Source organism: Pristiophorus japonicus, chromosome 13 (genome assembly GCF_044704955.1).
Source record: "Pristiophorus japonicus isolate sPriJap1 chromosome 13, sPriJap1.hap1, whole genome shotgun sequence".
In the NCBI taxonomy this organism is placed as follows: Eukaryota; Metazoa; Chordata; class Chondrichthyes; family Pristiophoridae; genus Pristiophorus; species Pristiophorus japonicus.
In genome coordinates, this window is record NC_091989.1 from 14,997,764 (window position 1) to 15,020,973 (window position 23,210).

The 23,210-nt window shown below is 46.6% G+C and overlaps 1 pseudogene; it reads left to right on the top strand.

Annotated features, from left to right (window-relative positions):
• The first annotated feature begins 1,652 nt into the window (after window positions 1–1,652).
• Window positions 1,653–22,090, top strand: LOC139279055 (ribose-phosphate pyrophosphokinase 2-like; annotated as a pseudogene).
• The last annotated feature ends 1,120 nt before the right edge of the window (window positions 22,091–23,210 follow it).

Sequence of the window (23,210 nt, forward strand, 5' to 3'; positions counted from 1 at the left end):
TTTAGAAAAAACTTGCAGGTGATGGTGTTCCCATGCGCCTGCTGCGTTTGTCCTTCTAGGTGGTAGAGGTCGCGGGTTTTGGAGGTGGTGTTGAAGAAGCCTTGGCGAGTTGCTGCAGTGCATCTTGTAGATGGTACACACTGGAGCCATGGTGCGCTGGTGGTAGAGGGAGTGAATACTTAAGGCGGTGGATGGGTGCCGATCAAGCGGGCTGCTTTGTCCTGGATGGTGTCGAGCTTCTTGAATGTTGTTCGAGTTGTGAGTGGAGCGTATTCCATCATACTCCTGACTTCTGCCTTGTAGCTGGTGGAAAGGCTTTTGGGAGTCAGGAGATGTGTCACTCGCCGCAGAATACCCAGCCACTGATCCGCTCCTGTAGCCACAGTATTTATGTGAATGGTCCAATTAAGTTTCTGGTTAATGGTGACCCACAGGATGTTGATGGTGGGGGATTCGGTGATGGTAATGGCATTGAATGTGCGGTGATTAGACTCTCTCTTGTTGGAGATAGTCATTGCCTGGCACTTGTGTGGTGCAAATGTTACTTGCCACTTATCAGCCCAAGCCTGAATGTCGTCCAGGTCTTGCTGCATGCAGGCATGGACTGCTCCATTATCAGAGGAGTTGTGAATGGAACTGAACACTGTGCAATCATCAGCTAATATACCCACTTCTGACCTTATGATGGAGGGAAATTATCATGAAATTCTTTATCACACGTAGAGTGACCAACATGTGGAAACATGTCAAAAACCATAGAAACAATTAAAAAACGATTCAACATTACAGTGGGGAGACATGAGTATCTCTCTGGATGGATGAATGTAGATGGGCTGAATGGCCTTCCTCATCTGTACTTATCTTGTCAGCTTCTGTTCTCAGGACCTCAGAAGTATGGAACTTCCTACCTCCACTGATCATGCTCTCCTCTATAATCTGCAGGTTTTTTGAAACTCACACTTGGTGACATGTGGCCATGGTGCTTGTTCAATAAAACAAGACCAATGTGGCGAGATTCCTAATTCACCTAATTCTCAGAAGAAGACCTTGAGCTGAGGCAGGTTGTGAGGGTACAACTGATGGATTAGTTGAGCCCAGGCTCACCTCCTAACAGAAGTGTTATGTATTAATGCTTGAGGGTCACCAGACACCAGAGGGCGCTGCGATCGGAGGTCATCGGACTGTACACATGTGGCATGTGTGCTTGGTCATCTGTATATAAGCTGGGTGTCTTTGTCACGCTGGCACTCTTGGGCTGGAATAAAGATGGATCAGGTTGCGCCTGAGTGAGTTTACAGTAACCAGACTCTTGAGTCATTACAATTGGCGACGAGGTAATTTAAGAACCTTTGCATGCACAATGGGCACTGTTGGAATCCTGGAGAGATTCGTGGAGGGTGAGGATTGGGTGGATTTTGTCGACCACCTGGATCAGTATTTTGTGGCCAACGACATGCAGGCAGAGGCCGACGCAGTTAAGCGCAGGGCAGTTCTCCTTATCGTTTGTGGTCTGAAAATTTACAGCCTCATGAAGAATCTTTTCTCGTCTGTACGTCCGGTGGAAAAAGGGTACGAGGAATTGTGTACGTTGGTGGGTAACCATCTGAAGCCAAAAGAGGGGATCATCATATCACACTACCGTTTCTACACGCATGTTCGTGCTGAGGGACTGGTCGTGTCGTGATTTGTCGCTGACCTGCGATGTCTTGCTGAGCCGTGTAAGTTCAGGAACATGCTGGAAGACATGCTACGTGATGTCTTCGTGATAGGCATCAGCCATGATGCGATCCTCAGGAAGCTGTTGGCTGCAGAGACGCTGGATTTGAAAAAGACCATCGCGACTGCCCAGGCATGCATCACGACGGATGATAATTTGAGGCAGGTATCATCGACGAGTCGGAGTTCTACGGCAAGTACTATAAACAAGATGGCGTCGTCTTCGGGCAGAGCTGCCGTTGCTCAGAGCCAGCCAACTGGTTCGATCCAGATTTCACCCTGTTGGCGTTGTGGGGGCAATCATCGGCCTCATCAGTGTCGGTTTAGACAATACTCATGAAATGGATGTTCGAAAGTGGGGCATCGTCACAGGATGTGTCCACAACGGAGCAAGTGTGGTGCAGCTCACCACATTGTTGATGGGGACCAGTTCAGTGATGGCCCGGATACGCAACCCAAGGAGGAAGTGAATGGACTGTATTCGTTCCTGAGCAAGAGCTAGCCGATAGTCGTTAATGTGAAGCTGAATGGCGTGCCTATATCAATGGAGCTGGACACGGTTGTGAGCCAGTCGATAATGAGCCAAAGGACATTCGACAAGTTGTGGGACACTAAGGCTGCGAAACCGAAGCTGAGTCCAGTCAATGTCAGGTTGTGTACTTACACTAAGGAACTCATACCGGTGCTCGGCAGTGCAGCAATCGAGGTGTCATGTGACGGTGTGGTTCATGAACTACCATTATAGATTATCCCAGGTAATGGTCCAACGCTGTTCGGCAGGAATTGGCTCGAGAAAATCAAGCTGAACTGGAATGATGTCAAGATGTTGTCCTCGGTGAATGATACTTTGTGTGCTCAAGTATTGAAAACGTTTCCTTCTTTGTTTGAACTGGGCATTGGTAATTTTACAGGAGCAAAGGTGCAGATTCACCTGGACTCCAATGCAAAGCCTGTCTATCACAAAGCTCGGTCTGTTCCGTACATAATGAGGGAGAAGGTTGAAATTGAGCTTGACAGACACCAGCGTGAAGGGATCATATCACCGGTTGAGTTTAATGAGTGGGCTCGTCCCATTGTTTCTGCGTTGAAGAGTGATGGCACTATCAGGATTTGTGGAGACTACAAGGTTATGATTAACCGATTTTCGAAACAGGATCAGTATCCGTTACCGAGGGCTGATGACCTGTTCACCATGCTAGCTGGTGGAAAGTAGTTCACTAAACTGGATCTGGCATCGGACTATATGACCCAGGAGCTTGTCAACACTTCAAAGAAACTCACCTGCATCAACACCCATAAAGGACTGTTCATCTACAACAGGTGTCCTTTTGGGATTCGTTTGGCTGCAGCCATATTTCAGAGGAATATGAAGAGTTTACTGAAGTCCGTTCCTAGAACTGTCGTGTTTCAAGATGACATTCTGGTCACAGGTCGCGACACTGCTGAACATCTGAACAATCTTGAAGAAGTCCTACAGCGTCTGGATAAAGTGGGACTCAGGCTGAAACGTTCGAAGTATGCATTCATGGCACCTGTAGTCGAATTCCTCGGGAGGAAGATTGCTGCTGATGGCATCAGGCCCACTGATTCGAAAACCGAGGCCGTCAAAAATGCACCCAGACCTCAGAATGTGACGGAGCTGCGTTCGTTCCTTGGGCTACTCAACTACTTCGGTAATTTCTTACCCAGATTGAGCACTTTACTAGAGCCATTGCATGTGCGTCGGGGGAATTGGGAAGGCTTCTCCTCCCACGAGCGGGCCCCCTGATATAGAGGGTCGATGCTCGCCCCAACCCGCGTAGCAGTTCTCGAAGTTAGCAGACAGAGACGAATGGCAAGGTATAACGATCTTTTATTACGAACGTCTGGGAACACCTCTCATCACAGCCGCCTGTGAGTGGAGATGCTCCCCGAACAGCACAATCATACATCTTTTATACATTTCAAAAACCCCTCCGCTCCCGGTCAAGACCTCCCTAGATCTCTAATTGGACTACCTTATCGGTGCTACTTTGGATTGACAGACCATGAGCTCGGAGTGACAGGTCATGATCTTGTGACCATCTTAGACCGTACCCAGAATGATATCATTAGGTTAGAATTTGCGGATTCTCCTTGGTGCCCGTGAGTCTGCCTCGAGCCTCTTCGCAAGGTCTTATCAATGTCTGTTTAGGTTCTCACATCGTATCCTGTCGGAATATTATCTAATGTCCTGGTACATGTTGAATTAATAACTTCTGGAGTCTTGGTACTGGAATGTACAAGGCCAAAGAGAGGCCTTTTACCTTTACCTCCTTATGGGTCGGTACAGGAACCAGCACTTTAACCCTTGTCCCGCTGGTACCCCTAATGCCAAATTTTTCTCTTATAATATGTTACGAAGAAAAGGCGACAACTGGGTCTCGGGTGCGTCTCAAGATAGAGCCCTTGAGAAAGCCAAGAATCTGCTATGTTCAAACAAGTTGCTTGTTTATTATGATCCATGTAAGCGTCTTGTATTGGCCTATGATGCTTCATCATATGGGGTTGGCTGCGTACTCCAACAAGCAAATGAATCGGGCAAGCTACAACCTGTTGCTTATGCTTCGAGAAGTCTGTCTAAAGCGGAAAGAGCTTACAGTATGGTAGAGAAAGAAGCTTTGGCCTGTGTGTATGGGGTAAAAAAATGCACCAATACCTGTTTGGTCTTTGTTTTTAAACTAGAAATGGAACACAAGCCACTCATTTCATTGTTTGCGGAAAACAAAGGTATCAATACCAATGCATCGTCCCGCATTCAAAGGTGGGCACCGACATTGTCTGCCTATGATTACGTCATCCGTCACAGACCTGGCACTAAGAATTGTGCCGGTGCACTGAGTCATCTGCCCTTATCCACAACTGAGATGGAGATGCCTCAACCTGCAGATCTACTGTTAGTAATGGATGCTTTTGAGAGTGAAGGAACTCCTGTCACTGCTCAACAAGTTGGGATCTGGACCAGCCATGACCCTATTTTATTGGTTGTGAAACAGTGTGTACTCAGTTTTGATTGGTTTGCCATACCTATGGAGATGCGTGAGGAGACAAAACCTTACAACTGTCGCAAGGATGAGCTGTCCATTCAGTCAGTCTGTTTACTGTGTAATCATGCCGAAGAAAGGTAGAGAAAAATTTGTACGTAAACTTCATAGCACTCATCCTGGTATTGTCATGATGAAGTACATTGCTAGGTCTCATGTATGGTGGCCTGGAATTAACTCGGATCTGGAATCATGCTTGCATCAGCGCAATACTTGCATGCAGCTAAGTAAAGTACCAGCAGAATCTCCGCTGAATCTTTGGTCGTGGCCATCCAAACCATGCACGAGGATCCACATTGATTTTGCGGACCCGTTCCAAGGAAAGATGTTTTTTGTCGTAGTAGATGCATATTCTAAGTGGATAGAGTGTGTTATTATGTCATCCAGCACGTCTACAACTACCATTGAGAGCCTTTGTATCAGGTTTGCCTGACATTATTGTGAGCGACAACAGATCTTGCTTCACAAGTCTTGAGTTCCAGGAGTTCATGAAACTCAACGGCATCAGACATGTGAGATCAGCTCCAGTCAAACCTGCTTCTAATGGTCAAGCAGAGTGTGCCATTCAAACGATCAAGCAAAGTATGAAACCTGTAACTCAGGGCTCACTGCAGAGACGGTTGTCATGTATATTGCTCAGTTACAGGTCAAGACCTCATACGCTTACTGGGGTTCCTCCTGCTGAACTACTGAGGAAGAGAAATCTCAAGACCAGGCTTTCTCTTGTTCATCCTGATTTGAATGATCGTGTTGAAAGCAGACGTCAAAGTCAGTAATGGTGTCATGATCGTGCTGCCGTGTCACGTGACATCTCGGTCAATGATCCGGTTTATGTACTGAACTATGGTCAAGGTCCAAAATGGATCGCCGGCACTGTTACGGCCAAAGAGGGTAACAGAGTGTTTATTATCGTGCTCAAGAATGGGCAAACATGCAGGAAACACCTTGGCCAGATTAAACTGCGGCACACTGATGAACTGGAACCGAGTGAGGAAGATGCAGTCAGTGACCAACCAACCATTGTTCACTCATCAGAGGACTCTGGCAACATCACTGACTCTGAACCTTCAGTCTCTGATGTGATCATGGCCACTCCCATCAGATCGGCTACTCAGCCCTCAGTCTCAACGGACTCAGAACGCTCGCCAAGAGCCAAAGTTGAACTGAGACGACCAACTCGTGAGAGGAAAGCCCAGACCATCTTAATTTGTAAAAAGACTGTTGTTAAGATTTTGAAAGGGGGATGTTGTTATGTATTAATGCTTGGGGGTCACCAGACACCAGAGGGCGCAGCGGTCGGAGGTCATCGGACTGTACACATGTGGCATGTGTGCTTGGCCACCTGTATATAAGCTGGGTGTCTTTGTCACACTGGCACTCTCGGGCTGGAATAAAGATGGATCCTGTTTCACCCGAGTGAGTTTACAGTAACCAGACTCTTGAATCAATACAAGAAGGATATAGAGTTGGCGTTGGTAGGAGGACAAATCTCGTCCGCCCTGTCAGCTGCGAACAGCGAATTGCTCAGGCAGACTTTATCAGAAAGAACAAATAATAAGACATAGCTGGAAAAAAAAATCTCCAGAATTTATTGCATTAAATTTAACGTCATTAGATAGACAGAAAGCATGTTACATAGCAGCATATCATAGTCCTCCCCATCAGGGAAATAACAAAAGAATTTCTTCTCTCCGAGGGTTGTAAATCTGTGGAATTCTCTGCCCCAGAGAGCTGTGGGGGCTGGGTCATTGAATATATTTAAGGCGGAGATAGACAGATTTTTGAACGATAAAGGGAGTGAAGGGTTATGGGGAGTGGGCAGGGAAGTGGAGTTGAAGCCAGGATCAGATCAGCCATGATCTTATTGAATGGTGAAGCAGGCTCGAGGGGCCAAATGGCCTACTCCTGCTCCTATTCCTTATGTTCTCATGTTCTTCTGCACCACATGCATTTTTCTACAGTGCTGTATGACTCCTAGATTATAGAATGTCATAACAGCTGTGTTCGTTAGAGGCTTCAATAGTGGTTACAGATTATGTAATACTGTATGAGTAATGCTACGCAGTTGAAACGAGCTATTGCACATCATGCTAATTAGCTTAATTATTGCACAATTTGCTGTTTGCTGAAGGAAGTTGTGACTGAACAATATTTTGAATTGGTCTTTGTGCAATTTCTTAACCACATCAATGAACTGAGCACAGCCCAGGCGGCAGAACCCTCGGCAAAAATACTGCTTTATCGGTGAGTCGAGTGGTATTTTATTGAAAGATTTTTTAGCTGTCAGGCAGTCTCTTAGATTTTTTCGAGCACAGCTCACTGGTCTCATCAGCAGAGGTAACAAAGCAACAACTACAACAAAAATCACACCAGCATCAAACTCTGAACCGTCTATCGGGCTGTGTGACGCTGGCGGTGTGTAAAGGCTCGGTCAGGCTATTTCAGTCGGGTCCAGACTCCGACCACCTGTGTCCCCTTGGCTCACGTTGCCCCATGTGCCTTTGAGCCTCCAGTCATGGTCTACCTGGCTGTGTGGACAGGACTGGGATCCATTGCTGTTCGCTGCCATTTTCTTCCCACATTACAACAGTGACTGCACTCCAAAAGTACTTCATTGGCTGCAAAGTGCTTTGGGACATCTGGTGGTCGTGAAAGGCGCTATAGAAATGCAAATCTTAATTTTTTTCTTAAAAGGAGGCTTTTAGGAGACAAGGTTGGAACAGCATCAAAAGCCCTATTAAAATTGAACAATTTATTAGAACTGCTGGCCCTACAGTTTTTTGGCTCTGATCCTCTTTTTTTAAGCTCTAGAATTCTCTCCCCAAGCCTCTCTGTCTCTCTATCTCTCTCTCCTCCTTTAAAAGGCTGCATAAATCCTACCTCTTTGACCAAGCATTTGGTCACCTGTCCTAATGTCTGGTTATGTGGCTCGGTGTCAAATTTTGTTTAATAATGCTCCTGTGGGATGTTAAAGGCGCTATATAAAGTTGTTGATCCACAAAGAAAGGAGGGAGGTGTAATGTATTTGCTTCATGGGTTCTTTGCTTAAGAATTCATAGCAACACGTTGCTATTATGAACTAGTTGGTTTATTAACAAAGGTTTAACAATCATCCTGCACATTACCAGTTCATCCACCAGGCTCACAATTGCATACCTCATCGTGGATCCCCTGAACCCAACTGGCTGGGGTTTTATTGAGTTTTGTGAACATCACGTGACTGGTTTAGCCACTCCCAACTCAACAGCTCTACAACTATTTTAAGTAGAACAATAATCAAGTGCCCCCTGATTAAAAGTGGGGGGGGGGGTTACACTCCAGAAACTTTCATTCAAGTGCCCTCTTGTTTTTTTTTGAGAGCACCAAAAACACAAATTAACAATTCAACATAAAGGGAACCTTTGTCAAATCAAATCAAATCAAATCAAATTAAAATTCTGTTCCCGGTTAAAATGATGCACTCCAGTCCCTCCGGTGCCCACCTCTTGCGGAAGGCCGCGAGCGTACCGGTGGACACCGTGTGCTCCATCTCCAGCGACACCCTGGCTCGGGTGTAACCGCGGAAGAGAGGCAGGCAGACCGGCTGAACGACCCCCTCGACCGCCCGCTGCCTGGACCGTTGATGGCCACCTTGGCCATGCCCAGGAGCAGGCCCACGAGGAGGCCTTCTGACCTGCCGCAACAGCTCTACAACTATTTTGAGAGAACAATAAATAAACATTAAATCAAGTGCCCCCTTATTAAAGGAGGGGGACACACACATACTCCAAACAGTTTTCAAGTGCCCTTTTTTTGGGGGGGGTTTTTTGGTGGGTTTTTTGGCCACTAAAACCACAAATTATACAAGTGCCCCCTGGCAAAAATGAGGGGACACTAAAACCCGGCAATAAAACAAATTAAACTTTAAAACATATAAAATCAAATTAACATTTGGTTGCCTGGGGTGATGATGCACTCCAGTCCCTCCGGCGCCCACCTCTTGCGGAAGGCGGCGAGCGTATTGGTGGACACCGTGTGCTCCATCTCCAGGGACACCCTGGCTCGGATGTAACCGCGGAAGAGAGGCAGGCAGTCGGGCTGAACGACCTCCTCGATCGTCTGCTGCCTGGACCGGTTAATGGCAACAGCTTTACAACTCTTTTTGTTGCAAAAACAATTAAATCAAGTGCCCTCTTATTAAAGGTGGCGGGGGGTGGGGGGGGGGGGGGAACTCCAAACACTTTTCAGATGCCCTTTTTGTTTCCTTGGGGGGGTTTTTTGTGTTTTTTTTTTGTGGTTTTTTTTAGGGCAGCAAGAGGCAAATTATACAACTGCCCCCTGACTGGGTGGACACTAAAACCGGCAATAAAAACAAATTAAACTTTAAAACATATAAAATCAAATTAAAATTTGGTTGCCGGGGGTGATGATGCACTCCAGTCCCTCCGGTGCCCACCTCTCGCGGAATACCGGTGGACACCACGTGCTCCATCTCCAGGGACACCCTGGCTCGGATGTAAGCGCGGAAGAGAGGCAGGCAGTCGGGCTGAACGACCCCCTCGACCGCCCGCTGCCTGGACCGGCTGATGGCCACCCTTGGCCGTGCCCAGGAACAGTCCTACGAGGAGGCCTTCGGACCTACCCGCACCCCTCCGCACAGGGTGGCAACAGCTCTACAACCCTGTGAGCATCCTCACAGGAGCAGAAATGACAGAAGGCAAATGAGGTGGATAGAACGGTACTCATTGGTGGAGTGAAAAGCCGAGTGGCCATTCTTGTAGATGACGTGGCAGACACATGTGAAACCATCTGCCAGGCTGCTGACCAGCTGGGGCTAAGAGAGTTTATGTTAACCTCACTCATGCAATCTTCTCTTTTTCTGGCCATTTGCCCAATAAACAATGCTGGCTTTGAAGCCGTTGTTGGAACGATCGCCATTCCGCAAGAGGAGAAAAATGAAGATTTGCTGAAAAGAATCAGGTGACTGATCCTTGCTGAGGCCACATGAAGAACCCACAATGAAGAATCTTTTGTCTTCTCTGTACGGCCCTGTTCCCCACTGAGATTCAGCTTTGTTGCAATGTTTGGGACTGAACATTGCTCTGCTGCATTTCCAGGAAACACATCATATTATTTACTGGAATTGTTACAGATTCAGCTTAAAAAGGGTCCACTGTATTACACTGTATAACATGATATTTATACTTGTAAGTTGAAGGCATGCAAATGGAACTCTTTCAAACATCACGGACTGAAATTTGTTTCTCTCTTCTTCTCTGCGTTTCCAGAAAAAAAACGTGGGTTGGAAAAGATAGCAGAACTCTGCATTTGTGCTCTGGTAGAAATGTAAGCTTTTGAGAAGTGAATTTCTATGAAATATCACACTTGTGATTGGTTTAGTGGCTGTTGCACACCAAAGCACAAACAAGCCGATTAAACCACTATGGTTATGTGCTGATTCTTTTTATGGTAAATGAATGATTGACATTTTTCGCTTTATTAGAGATGCAATATAGTGGTGATGGTTATCAATAAACATTCCACAGATACCATAACTGATGGTTAACTGTTTACACTCTACAATAGCAGAAGGAAGCAGATCAGCACACTAGAAAATTGGTTAATAAATTAATTCCCATACCTATACACTTTTGAAATGTGAACACTGTTGATGGACAGCCAAATTGCAGCATGTTGAGTGAGTTAAATAAAATGTCCTCTCTGAAAAATAAAAAAAATAGAAAAAGATGAGACTGCTGAATGGGAGATGCACCTATGGATCATCATCATCATAGGTGATCCCTCGAACGAGGATGACTTGCTTCCACGAGAGTTCACAGGTGTTTCAATGTAGGACCCGATGTTCCAGTCCTGAACTCCAATTGAGGGGGTGGAAGATGCCTGTGCGTGGATTTTTTTAACGTTTGGTGACCGTTGCACACCAGCCACCACACGGGCTTGGCAGAGCTAGGTCTTTGTCCAGTGGCAAGGGTTGAACCAGGATGACTGGAGACGTGCTCTGCTGCACGGACCTAGTGCGCACACATAGCCGTGTGGGCTGGCCCGTGCTGCCCCTGGGCCCTCGCCTCTTCTGGGCCCTGTACCCTCATTCGCCGTACCTCCGCCACGATCTCTCGCCGCTCCTCCGCGACAAACATTCGCCGCACCTCTGCCATGATTATATGGATTATAGTGCACAAGTCAATGAAGGTCCATGACCAATATCACGATGCTATTGCAAAACAAAATGGAGTGTTAGGACAATTAATTACAAAACAAGAAATACTATTCTGACTCTGTACAAGGCATCAAGTCGCATCTAGATTGCTGTTTCCAGTTTTGGTCCCCTCACATTCAACAGCACCTCCCAAACCCGCAACATCTTCCACCTAGAAGGACAAGGATAGCAGGCGCATGGGAACAGCACCCACTGCAAGTCACACACCATCGTGACTTGGAAATATATCGGCCGTTCCTTCATCGTCGCTGAGTCAAAATCCTGGAACTCCCTCCCCAACAGCACTGTGGGAGTCAATGTTCCCTCTAATTTTTTGGGGCACGTACGTGGATTTTCTATTTAAAAGCTGGCTCACCGGCTGCACGGGACCTGCAGAGCCTGCGGCCACACAGCTTAAAGGGAATGTCGGTGGGAGTCCCTTCAACTCATGGACTGCAGCGGTTCAAGAAGGTGGCTCACCATCACCTTCTCAAGGGCAATTAGGGGTGGCAATAAATGCTGGCCTTGCCAGCTATGCTCAAATCCCGTGAATTAATTAAAAAAAAAACATGGTGGATTATATGGCGGTATGTTTTCAGCAGCAGCTAAAGGCGAAGAGGTGGAGAGGGAATTCTACAGCTAAAAAAAAAGAGGATCACAGCAAATGCAACATTCAGTCTCTCAACAACTGATGTAACCCTTTTACCTCCCCCGGCATCTGGAGAGCCAATGATTCAATTCTGGATAATTTGGAGGCCCTGGAAAAGGTTGAGAGGAAGACCACTAGATTGATACTAGTTTAATGGCCCTCAGTTACCACGATAGGCTGAGAGAGCTGGGGCTTGTTATGCTGGAACAGCGCGCAGTTCAAGGAGATTTGATTGAGGTCTTTAAAATAATGAAAGGATTAGACCCAGTCCATGTGGATAGTGTTATGTCTTTAGATGCTCTGATAATGACTCCACGAGGCAATATGTTGTGCTTGAACTGTAGTGACCTTAGTCCTTTATTGATAACTCCAGAGTGAGGATCACATCTGGTGGCCTGCCTTTTATACTAGGCCAGGCACACCTGTACAGGTAACCTACAAGTCTCTCACTGCTGTGCCCTCTGGTGACACACCTTGTAATAGTGCAAACAGTTCCCAAGTAGGATACATGACAGATAGGCTATGTGAGCTAGATAGATAACGAAGGATAAGGGGATATAAATATAAGCTATATAAGCACAGAACAGGCATTAGATATTGGGAGATTGTACTTTTCACAGAGTTGTTGATCTCGGAGCAAGTTGCCAGCATAGCGATTCACTGCATGGGTTCCAAAGAGAGCTGGAGGGGTTCTGAGAGTAGCCAATATAACTGATGGTAGGTGGGTATTAGGAAATGTGTCTCCCAGTCACTGCGCACGTCTGGAACTTGTTTGATTGCCTTTGGAGGTTGGAGAGGAATTTTTCAAACTTTTTTTTCCTAAATTGGCCCATTGGTTCTTCTCTGGTGTTCCTTTGCCTCTCGCAGGTGATCATATCAGCTGGGCGGTGTGTGTTGGACAAAAGGCCGGATGAAGGTAATTGTTGCAATATTTTGGCTGTGACTTTGTGAACTGAGTGTCAGATTGACCAGTAGTTCACCACTGTACTACAACACCTATGGTTCAGTGTCGAGAATAATTGAAACAAGTCCCATCTATTCCAGTGAAAAACTTTAATAGCAAATAGTGAAATACAGACAAGCAAACCACACAAGCCTCACACCTTCTGTACTATATTACCCGTTTAAACAGAGGTGATCAGTCTCCGTTCTGGTGTCCCGCTTCAAGTTCCTAACTTAAGGTCCCTGCTTCTCGAGGTATTGCTCCAAGGTTCTCTCTGGTTGACTAGCCTTTTCTCTCTACATTTATATAATTCTTAGACTTAGTCTACATGCCCCAACCTGCCCATGGGGTGTGTTATGCTCATAATAAAGGATGAAAGTGAGTACTGTGAGCAATGGCATGTTGGCCTTCATAGCGAGGGGATTTGAGTACAGGGGCAGGGGGGTATTACTACAGTTGTACAGGGCCTTGGTGAGGCCACACCTGGAGTATTGTGTACAGTTTTGGTCTCCTAACTTGAGGAAGGACATTCTTGCTATTGAGGGAGTGCAGCGAAGGTTCACCAGACTGATTTCTGGGATGGCGGGACTGACATATCAAGAAAGACTGGATCAACTGGGCTTGTATTCACTGGAGTTCAGAAGAATGAGAGAGGATCTCATAGAAACGTTTAAAATTCTAACGGGTTTAGACAGGTTGGATGCAGGAAGAATGTTCCCAATGTTGGGGAAGTCCAGAACCAGGGGTCACAGTCTAAGGATAAGGGGTAAGCCATTTAGGACCGAGATGAGGAGAAACTTCTTCACCCAGAGAGTGGTGAACCTGTGGAATTCTCTACCACAGAGAGTTGTTGAGGCCAATTCACTAAATATATTCAAAAAGGTGTTAGATGTAGTGCTTACTACTAGGGGGATCAAGGGGTATGGCGAGAAAGCAGGAATGGGGTACTGAAGTTGGATGTTCAGCCATGAACTCATTGAATGGCGGTGCAGGCTAGAAGGGCCGAATGGCCTACTCCTGCACCTATTTTCTATGTTTCTATGTTCTATGAGCAAGTGTGACCTTAGTTCCTTTAATTAGACTCCAGAGAGCCGGTACCTCGTGGGTGACCTGCTTATATACAGTGCTCCCAAGGGATGCTGGGATCCCTTGGGACTCCAACAGGTAGGCCCTCTGGTGGTGGTGTGATACAGGTTGCCAAGGGTTAAATACATAACATCACTCCCTCATAAAGTCAATAGTACACTTATTCACAGGGTGAGACGATCTGGGGCTTTTTGCTCCCTTGTCGATCGTCTCGGTACAAATGCAGGCCTTGCCGGGCTGCTGGGGCTGGTGAGTTTGGCTTTGTGGTCAACCATGATGTCGGTTGCCACTTGTGTATGTGTTGGAGGGTCGAAGTTGGTAGTGTCCTCTTCGGGTTGCTCTTAGCTGTTAGTGAACCGCAATTTGATTTGGTCCAAATGCTTTCTGTACATTAGTCCATTGGCCAATTTGACCTGAAACACCCTACTCCCTTCTTTGGCTATGAATGTGCCAGTGAGCCATTTGGGACCATGCCCATAATTGAGTACAAACACAGGGTCATTGATTTCAATATCGCGTGACAAAATAGCGCGATCATGGTACATACTTTGTTGATGCCGCCTGCCCTCAACGTGATCATAGAGATCAGGGTGGACAAGAGAGAGCCTTGTTTTGAGCGCCCTTTTCATGAGCAGCTCGGCTGGGGGAACCCTGGTGAGCGAGTGGGGTCTGGTGCGGTAGCTAAGCAGAACTCGGGACAGTCGGGTCTGCAGGAAGCCTTCTGACACGCGTTTCAAGCTTTGCTTGATGGACTGAACTGCCCGTTCTGCCTGGCCTTTAGGTGCGGGCTTGAACGGGGCAGATGTGACGTGCTTGATCCCATTGCGGGTCATGAATTCCTTGAATTCAGCACTGGTGAAACACAGCCCATTGTCATCAGGCAGGCCGTGTGTGGCAAATATGGCTGGTAGGCTTTCGATGGTGGCGGTGGGCGTGCTTACAGACATTATTACACCTTCAATCCATTTTCAATAAGCATCCACGACAACCCAGAACATTTTGCCTAGAAATGGGCCACATAGTCAACGTTGATCCTCGACCACGGTTTGGAGGGCCACGACCACAAACTTAGCGGTGCCTCTCTGGGTGCATTGCTCAGTTGAGAGCAAGTGTTGCACTGGCGCACACATGACTCTAAATCTGAGTCGATGCCGGGCCACTACACATGGCACCTGGCTATGGCTTTCATCATTACAATGCCTGGGTGGGTGCTCTGTAGGTCACGTATGAACGTTTCTTCGCTTTTCTTGGGAAAGACCACGTGATTACCCCACAAAAGACAGTCCGCCTGCAAGGATATTTTGTCTTTGCGCTTGTGGAACGGTTTAATCTCTTCCTGCATCTCTGCTGGGACACTGGACCAGCTCCCATGGAGGACACAGTTTTTTACCAGGGACAGTAAAGGATCCTGGCTGGTCCAGGTCCTGATCTGGCGGGCCGTAACGGGTGACTTTTCGTTTTCGAATGTATCCATCATCATGAGCAAGTCTGCAGGCTGTGCCATTTCCACCCCGGTGGTGGGCAATGGTAGCCGACTGAGAGCATCAGCGCAGTTCTCTGTGCCTGGTCTGTGGCAGATTACATAGCTGTATGCCGACAGCGGGAGAGCCCATCTTTGGATGCGGGCAGAGGCATTGGTGTTAATCCCTTTGCTCTCTGAGAATAGTGATATGAGTTGCTTATGGTCAGTTTCAAGCTCAAACTTGAGACCAAACAAATACTGGTGCATTTTTTTCACCCTGTAAATGCACACGTGTAGAACCGATACGTCGCCATCAAAACGCTTTCTTTCGGATTTAGGTGCTCCCGGACCGGCGTACACAATTCTTCACAGGATTTGGTTGTTGGTTTTACTGGAGCTAGAAGATTCTTCATGAGGCCATAGGTTGTTGCCCCACAGACAGTTAGGAGGATCGTCCTTCGTTTGGCAGCGTTCTCGTCCCCTTCCAGCTCATCGGCCACGAAGTATTGGTCGAGTCTCTCCATGAAGGCCTCCCAATCATCCCCTTCTGAGAATTTCTCCAGGATACCAACAGTTCTTTCCATTTTCGCGCGGTTGTTCGTTACCTCGTCGCCCATTGTTACGTTCATAATAAAGGATGAAACTGAGTACTGTGAGCAATGAGCAAGTGTGACCTTAGCTCCTTTAATTAGACTCCAGAGTGCAGATGCCGTGTGGGTGACCAGCTTTATACAGTGCTCCCAAGGGATACATAACAGGGTGACTCATATCTGAGGCCACAGTCTTCCAGAACATATTGTGGTAGTCACAAGGCAGCTCATGTTTTCTTTGACCTGATTATGCACCCTATGAAGGTTGGCGGTCTTTGACTTTCCGTTTGTTTGCTTTTGATGTTAATGTGATTATCGCGTCCGGTTCCGTTGTGACTTGTTGTCCCGTATATGCGACATGTCTGCAGTATTTTCCACAGTAATGAAGAAGTGAAACCATGACAATAGAGAATGGGCTCGATGGCCCAGTTGGACTTTAACTGACTTTCTTTTTCATATGTCCGGATGTATGAGATGAGGGAAGAAGAGGGTGACTCCACGATTGAGACTCAAGTAACCATGGAGCACGATTGATGGGCCAAATGGCCTTTTCTACTTCCAAGCATTCTTATCAATCAGCCACCTTAGGCGGGCGAGATCAGGTGCTAGTTTTCTTTTACTTCCGCTGTGTGCACAGTACGTTCCCGTTTCCCACTGATTCCTCTTTTTGTGCAGAAACATGAAGTAGACTGTGTTGCTCCTAAACTAGACCCATTTAAAGCGGATTGATATTTCTTGCTTGTCTAACCTTTCTCCAAACAAATGTTTGGGACACACAACTGAAACATGCAACTGTTAAAAAATAAATTAAAAAATGAAGTTAAAATGGAGGCACGCAACCTCCTTAGAATATTTTATTGACCGACACGGTTGATGGGTGTTTTCGTGACTGGGAGGATATTTCCAGTGGGGTCCACGGGGCTCAGTACTAGGTCCCTCGCTTTTTGTGATCTACATCAATGATCTAGACTTGAATATGGGGGTATGATTAAGAAGTCTCCAGATGATACTAAAATCGACTGTGTGGTTGATAATGAAGAAGAAAGCTGCGGGCTGCAGGAAGACATCAATCAACTGGTCAGAGCAGTGGCAAATGGAATTTAATCCGGAGAAGTGTGAGGTAAGGCAGTTGGGGAGGACTAACAAGGAAAGGGAATACCCAATAAATGGTAGGACACTGAGAAGTGTAGAGGAATAAAGGGACCTCGGAGTGCATGTCCATAGATCCCTGAATGTAGCAGGCCAGGTAGATAAGGTGGTTAAGAAGGCATACGGAATGCTTGCCTTTATTGGCCGAGGCATAGATTATAAGAGCACGGGGGTTATGCTTGAACTGTATAAAACACTGGTTAGGCCACAACTGGAGTACTGCGTGCAGGTGCAGCAGGCGGTTAAGAAAGCAAATGGCATGTTGGCCTTCATAGCAAGGGGATTTGAGTACAGGGGCAGGGAGGTGTTGCTACAGTTGTACAGGGCATTGGTGAGGCCACACCTGGAGTATTGTGTACAGTTTTGGTCTCCTAACCTGAGGAAGGACATTCTTGCTATTGAGGGAGTACAGCGAAGGTTCACCAGACTGATTCCCGGGATGGCGGGACTGACCTATCAAGAAAGACTGGATCAACTGGGCTTGTATTCACTGGAGTTCAGAAGAATGAGAGGGGACCTCATAGAAACATTTAAAATTCTGACGGGGTTAGACAGGTTAGATGCAGGAAGAATGTTCCCAATGTTGGGGAAGTCCAGAACCAGAGGTCACAGTCTAAGGATAAGGGGTAAGCCATTTAGGACCGAGATGCGGAGGAACTTCTTCACCCAGAGAGTGGTGAACCTGTGGAATTCTCTACCACAGAAAGTTGTTGAGGCCAATTCACTAAATATATTCAAAAAGGAGTTAGATGAGGTCCTTACTACTAGGGGGATCAAGGGGTATGGCGAGAAAGCAGGAATGGGGTACTGAAGTTTCATGTTCAGCCATGAACTCATTGAATGGCGGTGCAGGCTAGAAGGGCTGAATGGCCTACTCCTGCACCTATTTTCTATGTTTCTATGTTACAGGAAGGACGTGATTGCACTGGAGAGGGTACAGAGAAGATTTACAAGGATATTGCCGGGAGTGGAGAATCTTAGCTATGAGGACAGATTGGATAGGCTGTTTTTTTTCCCCTTGGAACAGAGGAGGCTAAGGGGAGACCTCATTGAGGTGTATAATACTATGAGGGGCCTAGATATAGTGAATAGAAAGGGCCTATTTCCCTTAGCAGCGGGGTCAACAACCAGGGTGCATAAATTGAAAGCAATTGGTAGCAGGTTTAGAGGGGATTTGAGGGGAAATTTCTTCACGCAGAGGGTTATGGGGGTCTGTAACTCACTGCCTGAAAGGGTGGTAGAGGCAGAAACCCTCACCACAGTTAAAAAGTAATTGGATGCACTTGAAGTGCCGTAACCTGCAGGGTTACAGACCAAGAGCTGGAAAGTGGGATTAGGCTGGATAGCTTCTTGTTGGCCTGCTCGGACACGATGGGCCGAAACAGCCTCTTTCCGTGCTGTAAAGCTCCATGGTTCTATGATTCTACATCTCTCCTGAGAGTGGGTTGGCCAACCCCTTTCCCCACAAACCTTCTCCATTAAAACCGGATATGGGCAGGTTGAAGGGGCAGAGGGGGGAGCGAGCAACCATCCTGGTAGTCACATGCTACAACAATAATGCAGTTGCTGATGAATCGTAGCAGTCTCTATCAATGAGTCCACAACAGACTCAGACATAAGGTGAGGAAACCCTTGTTGTGTCCTTAGATGCTCTAATAATGACTCCACGAGGCAGTGTGTTGTACTTGAACTGTAGTGACCGTAGTCCTTTATTTGCTAACTCCAGAGTGAGGATCACACCTGGTGGCCTGCCTTTTATACCAGGCCAGGCACACCTGTACAGGTAACCTACAAGTCTCCCACTGCTGTGCCTTCTGGTGGCACATCTTGTGATAGTATCAACAGTAGCCATGTAGGATACATGACAATCCCCAGTGGTGGAGAGCTTTGGCAACCACAGGCCCAAAGTCACCTGTTCCTCCCAAGCCCACTACACACACCACATGGCATGTCTCAAATTATTATTTCCTGAAAGAAACCTACCTAATTTTGCACATGAATAAATCAATACTGACGGTTTCAAATGTCTCTCTAGGGATTCTGTTCCATAGATTGACCACTCGTTCCCTTATTGTTTCTACAGATTGGTTTTGAAATGACCTTCTCTTCAAGCACAGGACGTGCCCGCTGGTTCTATGGTATTGGACAAGGTGAAACTGCTTGTTAATGACTACATTATCTGGTGCCTTTAGAATCCTAATAACAGCAATCATATCACCCTTCTCTCCACCTTCTCTTTTTCAGTGAGTACATGCCTGTAATGTATGCACCTGTGAGTATGCTCCGAGTCAGGGTGTCCCTGGAGATGGAGCACGCGGTGTCCACCGGTACGCTCGTGGCCTTCCGCGAGAGGTGGGTGCCAGAGGGACTGGAGTGCATCATCACCCCCGGCAACCAAATTTTAAGTTGATTGCCAAATGTTAATTTGTTTATTTGTTGGTTTTAGTGTCCCTTTAAAAAGGGGGCATTTGATTTACAGGTTCAATTAAAATAGTTGTAGAGCTGGTGCATTGTGAGTGGCTTAGCCAGTCACGTGATGTTCACATGACTCAATAAAACCCCAGTCAGTTGGGTCTAGGTCATCCATGATGAGGTGCAGTTGTGAACCTGGTGGATGAACTGGTAATGTGTAGTGTGATTGCTAAAGCTTTGTTAATAAACCAACTAGTTCTTAATAATAATGTGTTGCGATGAATTCTTAAGCAAAGAACCCATGAAGCAAATACATTACAATGCCCAATTTACTTAATCGCTCCTTGTAATCTAACCCCTCCGTCTCCTCAATCACTCTGAGTTGTGCCACAGTTGGGAGGCGTAAGGTGGGCATCGGGCACTTTCTTTCAAGACGCAAGGAAATGTTTCATGGTCAGCCACCTCAGGCCTCTGACATTTACTTCTTCACAACCAGTAATAAGACCAACATTAGCAGTGAGCCAGGAGCAGGCTACACGTCCATACTCTCATCTGGGGTGACTTAGAGTGTGAGATGAAATGCCAAGAGGAAAATAAGAAATATCATTTTTTTTAAAAAGTGGTAATAAAAAATAAAATCTGTCCAGTTTCTGTGATTGTTCTCCAGCATTTGATGCCCATACTAGGACAACCAGAAAATGTAGGATTTGCTACAGAGGGTTGCTTTAGCCTAACCTAACAGCGACAGAGGCTCAGGTTTCTGCTGATTTATGCGTTGTACAATAATTTTCCTTTAAAGCGATGACAGTTCTTACAGCGTGTGACCTTGTGCGGGGGGGGGGGGAGGGGCGGCAGGAGGAGAGTTATAGAATCGTAAACTATTTGACACACTTCTGAAGCAGGAAGCAGGAGACATTTTGTGCCCTATTCTACGAGTGCTGGTGATTTGGATGCGAGAGGTGTAAGAACAGAGAGTGTATTAAAGGTGTACAGTTCTTCACTGGCTTCTGAGAACCTGCCAGCCAAAACCTGCAATCGCAAGGCAAAACCTCGTTCATTTGCTGAGCAAGAGAAAGAACACAAGACATGCCAGGTCGATCAGTCCACAGAAACATTGATGTGCATGGGCTGTGGTTGCAACTATCACTTGCAGATTGTCTGTTTATAAGCCACCTCTTTGTTCATGACCAATATAAATCAGTATCATTCTGAAAGATAATGTAGTAACAGGCACAACATGACAATCATTGTTGTCTATAATATCTTAAAAATCTTCCATCTCTGCATACTTCAGGACCCCTTTCTTTTTTTTATTTGTTCACAGGATGTGGGCATCACTGGCAAGGCCAGCATTTATTGCCCATCCCTAATTGCCCTGGAGAAGATGGTGGTGAGCTGCCTTATACAACTGAAAAATGAAAGTAAGACTTGCATTTATATAGCGTCTTTCACGACCACCGGACATCCCAAAGCGCTTTATATGCAGTGAAGCACTTTTGGAGTGTAGTCACTGTTGTAATGTGGGAAACGCGGCAGCTAATTTGCACACAGCAAGCTGCCACAAACAGCAACGTGATAATAACCAGATAATCTGTTTTTGTGATGTTAATTGAGGGATACATATTGGCCAGGACGTCGAGGATAGCTCCCCTGCTCTTCTTCGAAACAGTGCAGTGGGATTTTTTACTTTCACCTGAGAGGGCAGACAGGGCCTCGGTTTAACGTCTCATCCGAAAGACGGCACCTCCGACAGTGCAGCACTCCCTCAGTACCGCACTGGAGTGTCAGCCTAGATTTATGTGCTCAGGTCTCTGGAGTGGGACTTGAACCGCCAACCTTCTGACTCCGAGGAGAGGGTGCCACCCTTGTGCCGGCGTGTAGCCCGGCACTCTGCTTTGGGTGCCGGGCTGCTGGCCCAGTCAATCGCAACCCTGGTGGCCCAGTGACGGCCACCCAACGGCCATGCAGAAGTGCGCAGCGACCCTCCCCTTTAATGGAAGGGAAGGGGCGTTAGCCCTACGCCGAGCCGTTTAGCGCTGCCTTGCTCCACGCGGCACTGGACTCAGCGCCATACTACCGACCCGGCAGCGCCCCGCAAAGGAAGCGGAGCGCTGGAGATAGCGCCTTTGAGGGGCGTGTGGCCCAATTGCGCATTGGAGGCGGGACTTCTGGGCCCGGGAGATTACTGCCCCCAATCGGGGCAAAGGGCAATTTCTAGCCCTGTGCTTGTTGATCTCTATATGAATAAAAGCCCAGAATGTTACCACCAGAATAAAGAATTTCAGATTCATTTCCACAAAAAGTAATAAAATGGCTTCTATTTATTGTTGGCTGAGAGTAACATGATCGGTACGTTCCCAGGTGATTTTGAGACTTATTTCACGGATTATTAGGGGAGAAAATCACCTCGTCTAAACATTATAATGGCCTTACTTCTTCCAGAATACCGACCAGTTTGGGTGGACTCCTGTATTTGCTATTTTCGGAAGGTTGTTAATGGCTTTGTTAAAGGGGCCAACAGAGGCAGGTCATCCCAACCGCCCAATACAAACAGCACACAGTGGAAATTCATGAGTTACACAAGTCCGAAAACTGACCACATTCATCTCAAACATGAACAGGAGATGAAGCTTCTTGGTTGTGTCCATGTCTAATGGGATCATTATTGAAACTTGTTGGCAGCGTTCCTCTCACAAGAGGCAAAAAGCATCGAGGCGACAGTGATTGCTGCTGTCAATGTAGCCAGGAAAGGATTTGTGCAGACTGCCCATTCAGGGTTTTTACACAAGGAGGTGACGATTCCTGCCAACAGCGGGGATATCTGATGACTGAGAGATTTCTTTTTCTAATTGTTGGGGGAGGGAACTCAATTTAGTTATTCGTACTGCATAGCAAATGCGTTTTCTCATGAAGCAAATGATTTTGCCTTCCATTTCCCACTGTGCATCTCTTTTGCTGAATGCTGAGAATTTTAATTACATAAGATATACAGCACAGAAACAGGCCATTCGGCCCAACCAGTCTATGCCGGCGTTTATGTTCCACTCGAACCTTCTCCCATCTAAATCGTCATAACCCTCTGTTCTCTTCTCCCTCATATGTTGGTCTAGCCTCCCTTTAAATGCATCCATACTATTTGCTTCAGCACGCCCTGTGTAGCGAGTTCCACATTCTCAGCACTCTCTGGGTAAAGAATTGCCCATTGGATTTCATTAAAAGAAATTTGTACTTGCTAAAAATAAAGACTTGCATTTATATAGCGCCTTTCTCAACCACCAGATGTCCCAAAGCGCTTTACAGATGTACTTTTTCAAGTGTTGTCACTGTTGTAATGTACGAAACGTGGCAGCCAATTTGTGCACAGCAAGCTCCCACAAACAGCAATGTGATAACGACCAGATAATCTATTTTTTTTTGTGATGTTAATTGAGGGATAAATATTGGCCAGGACACCAGGGATAACTTCCCTGCTCTTCGAAATACTGCCATGAGATCTTTTACATCCATCTGAGAGAGCAGATGGGGCATGGGTTTAACGTCTCATCTGAAAGACAGCACCTCCAACAGTGCAGCACTCCCTCAGTACTGCGCTGGAGTGTCAGCCTAGGTTTTTCGTGCTCCATTCTGGGACTTGAACCCACAACCTTCTGATTTCGAGGCGAGGGTGCTACCAACTGAGCCACAGCTGACACATCACCCTCGCCTCCAGTACATCTGAACTTTGCTCAGGCTAAAGGTCTGGAATTCCCTCCAAAACTGTTGAGTCTCCACCTTTAAGACACTCCTTAAAACTTACCTCTTTGACCAAGCATTTGGCCACCTGTCCTTATGTCCCCTTCTTTGGCTTAGTGCCTTGGGATGTTTTACGTTAAAGGTGCTAAATAAATTCATGTTGTTCTATTTACATAGTCACTTTAATGTCCTCGGGATGTTCCAATGCATTTC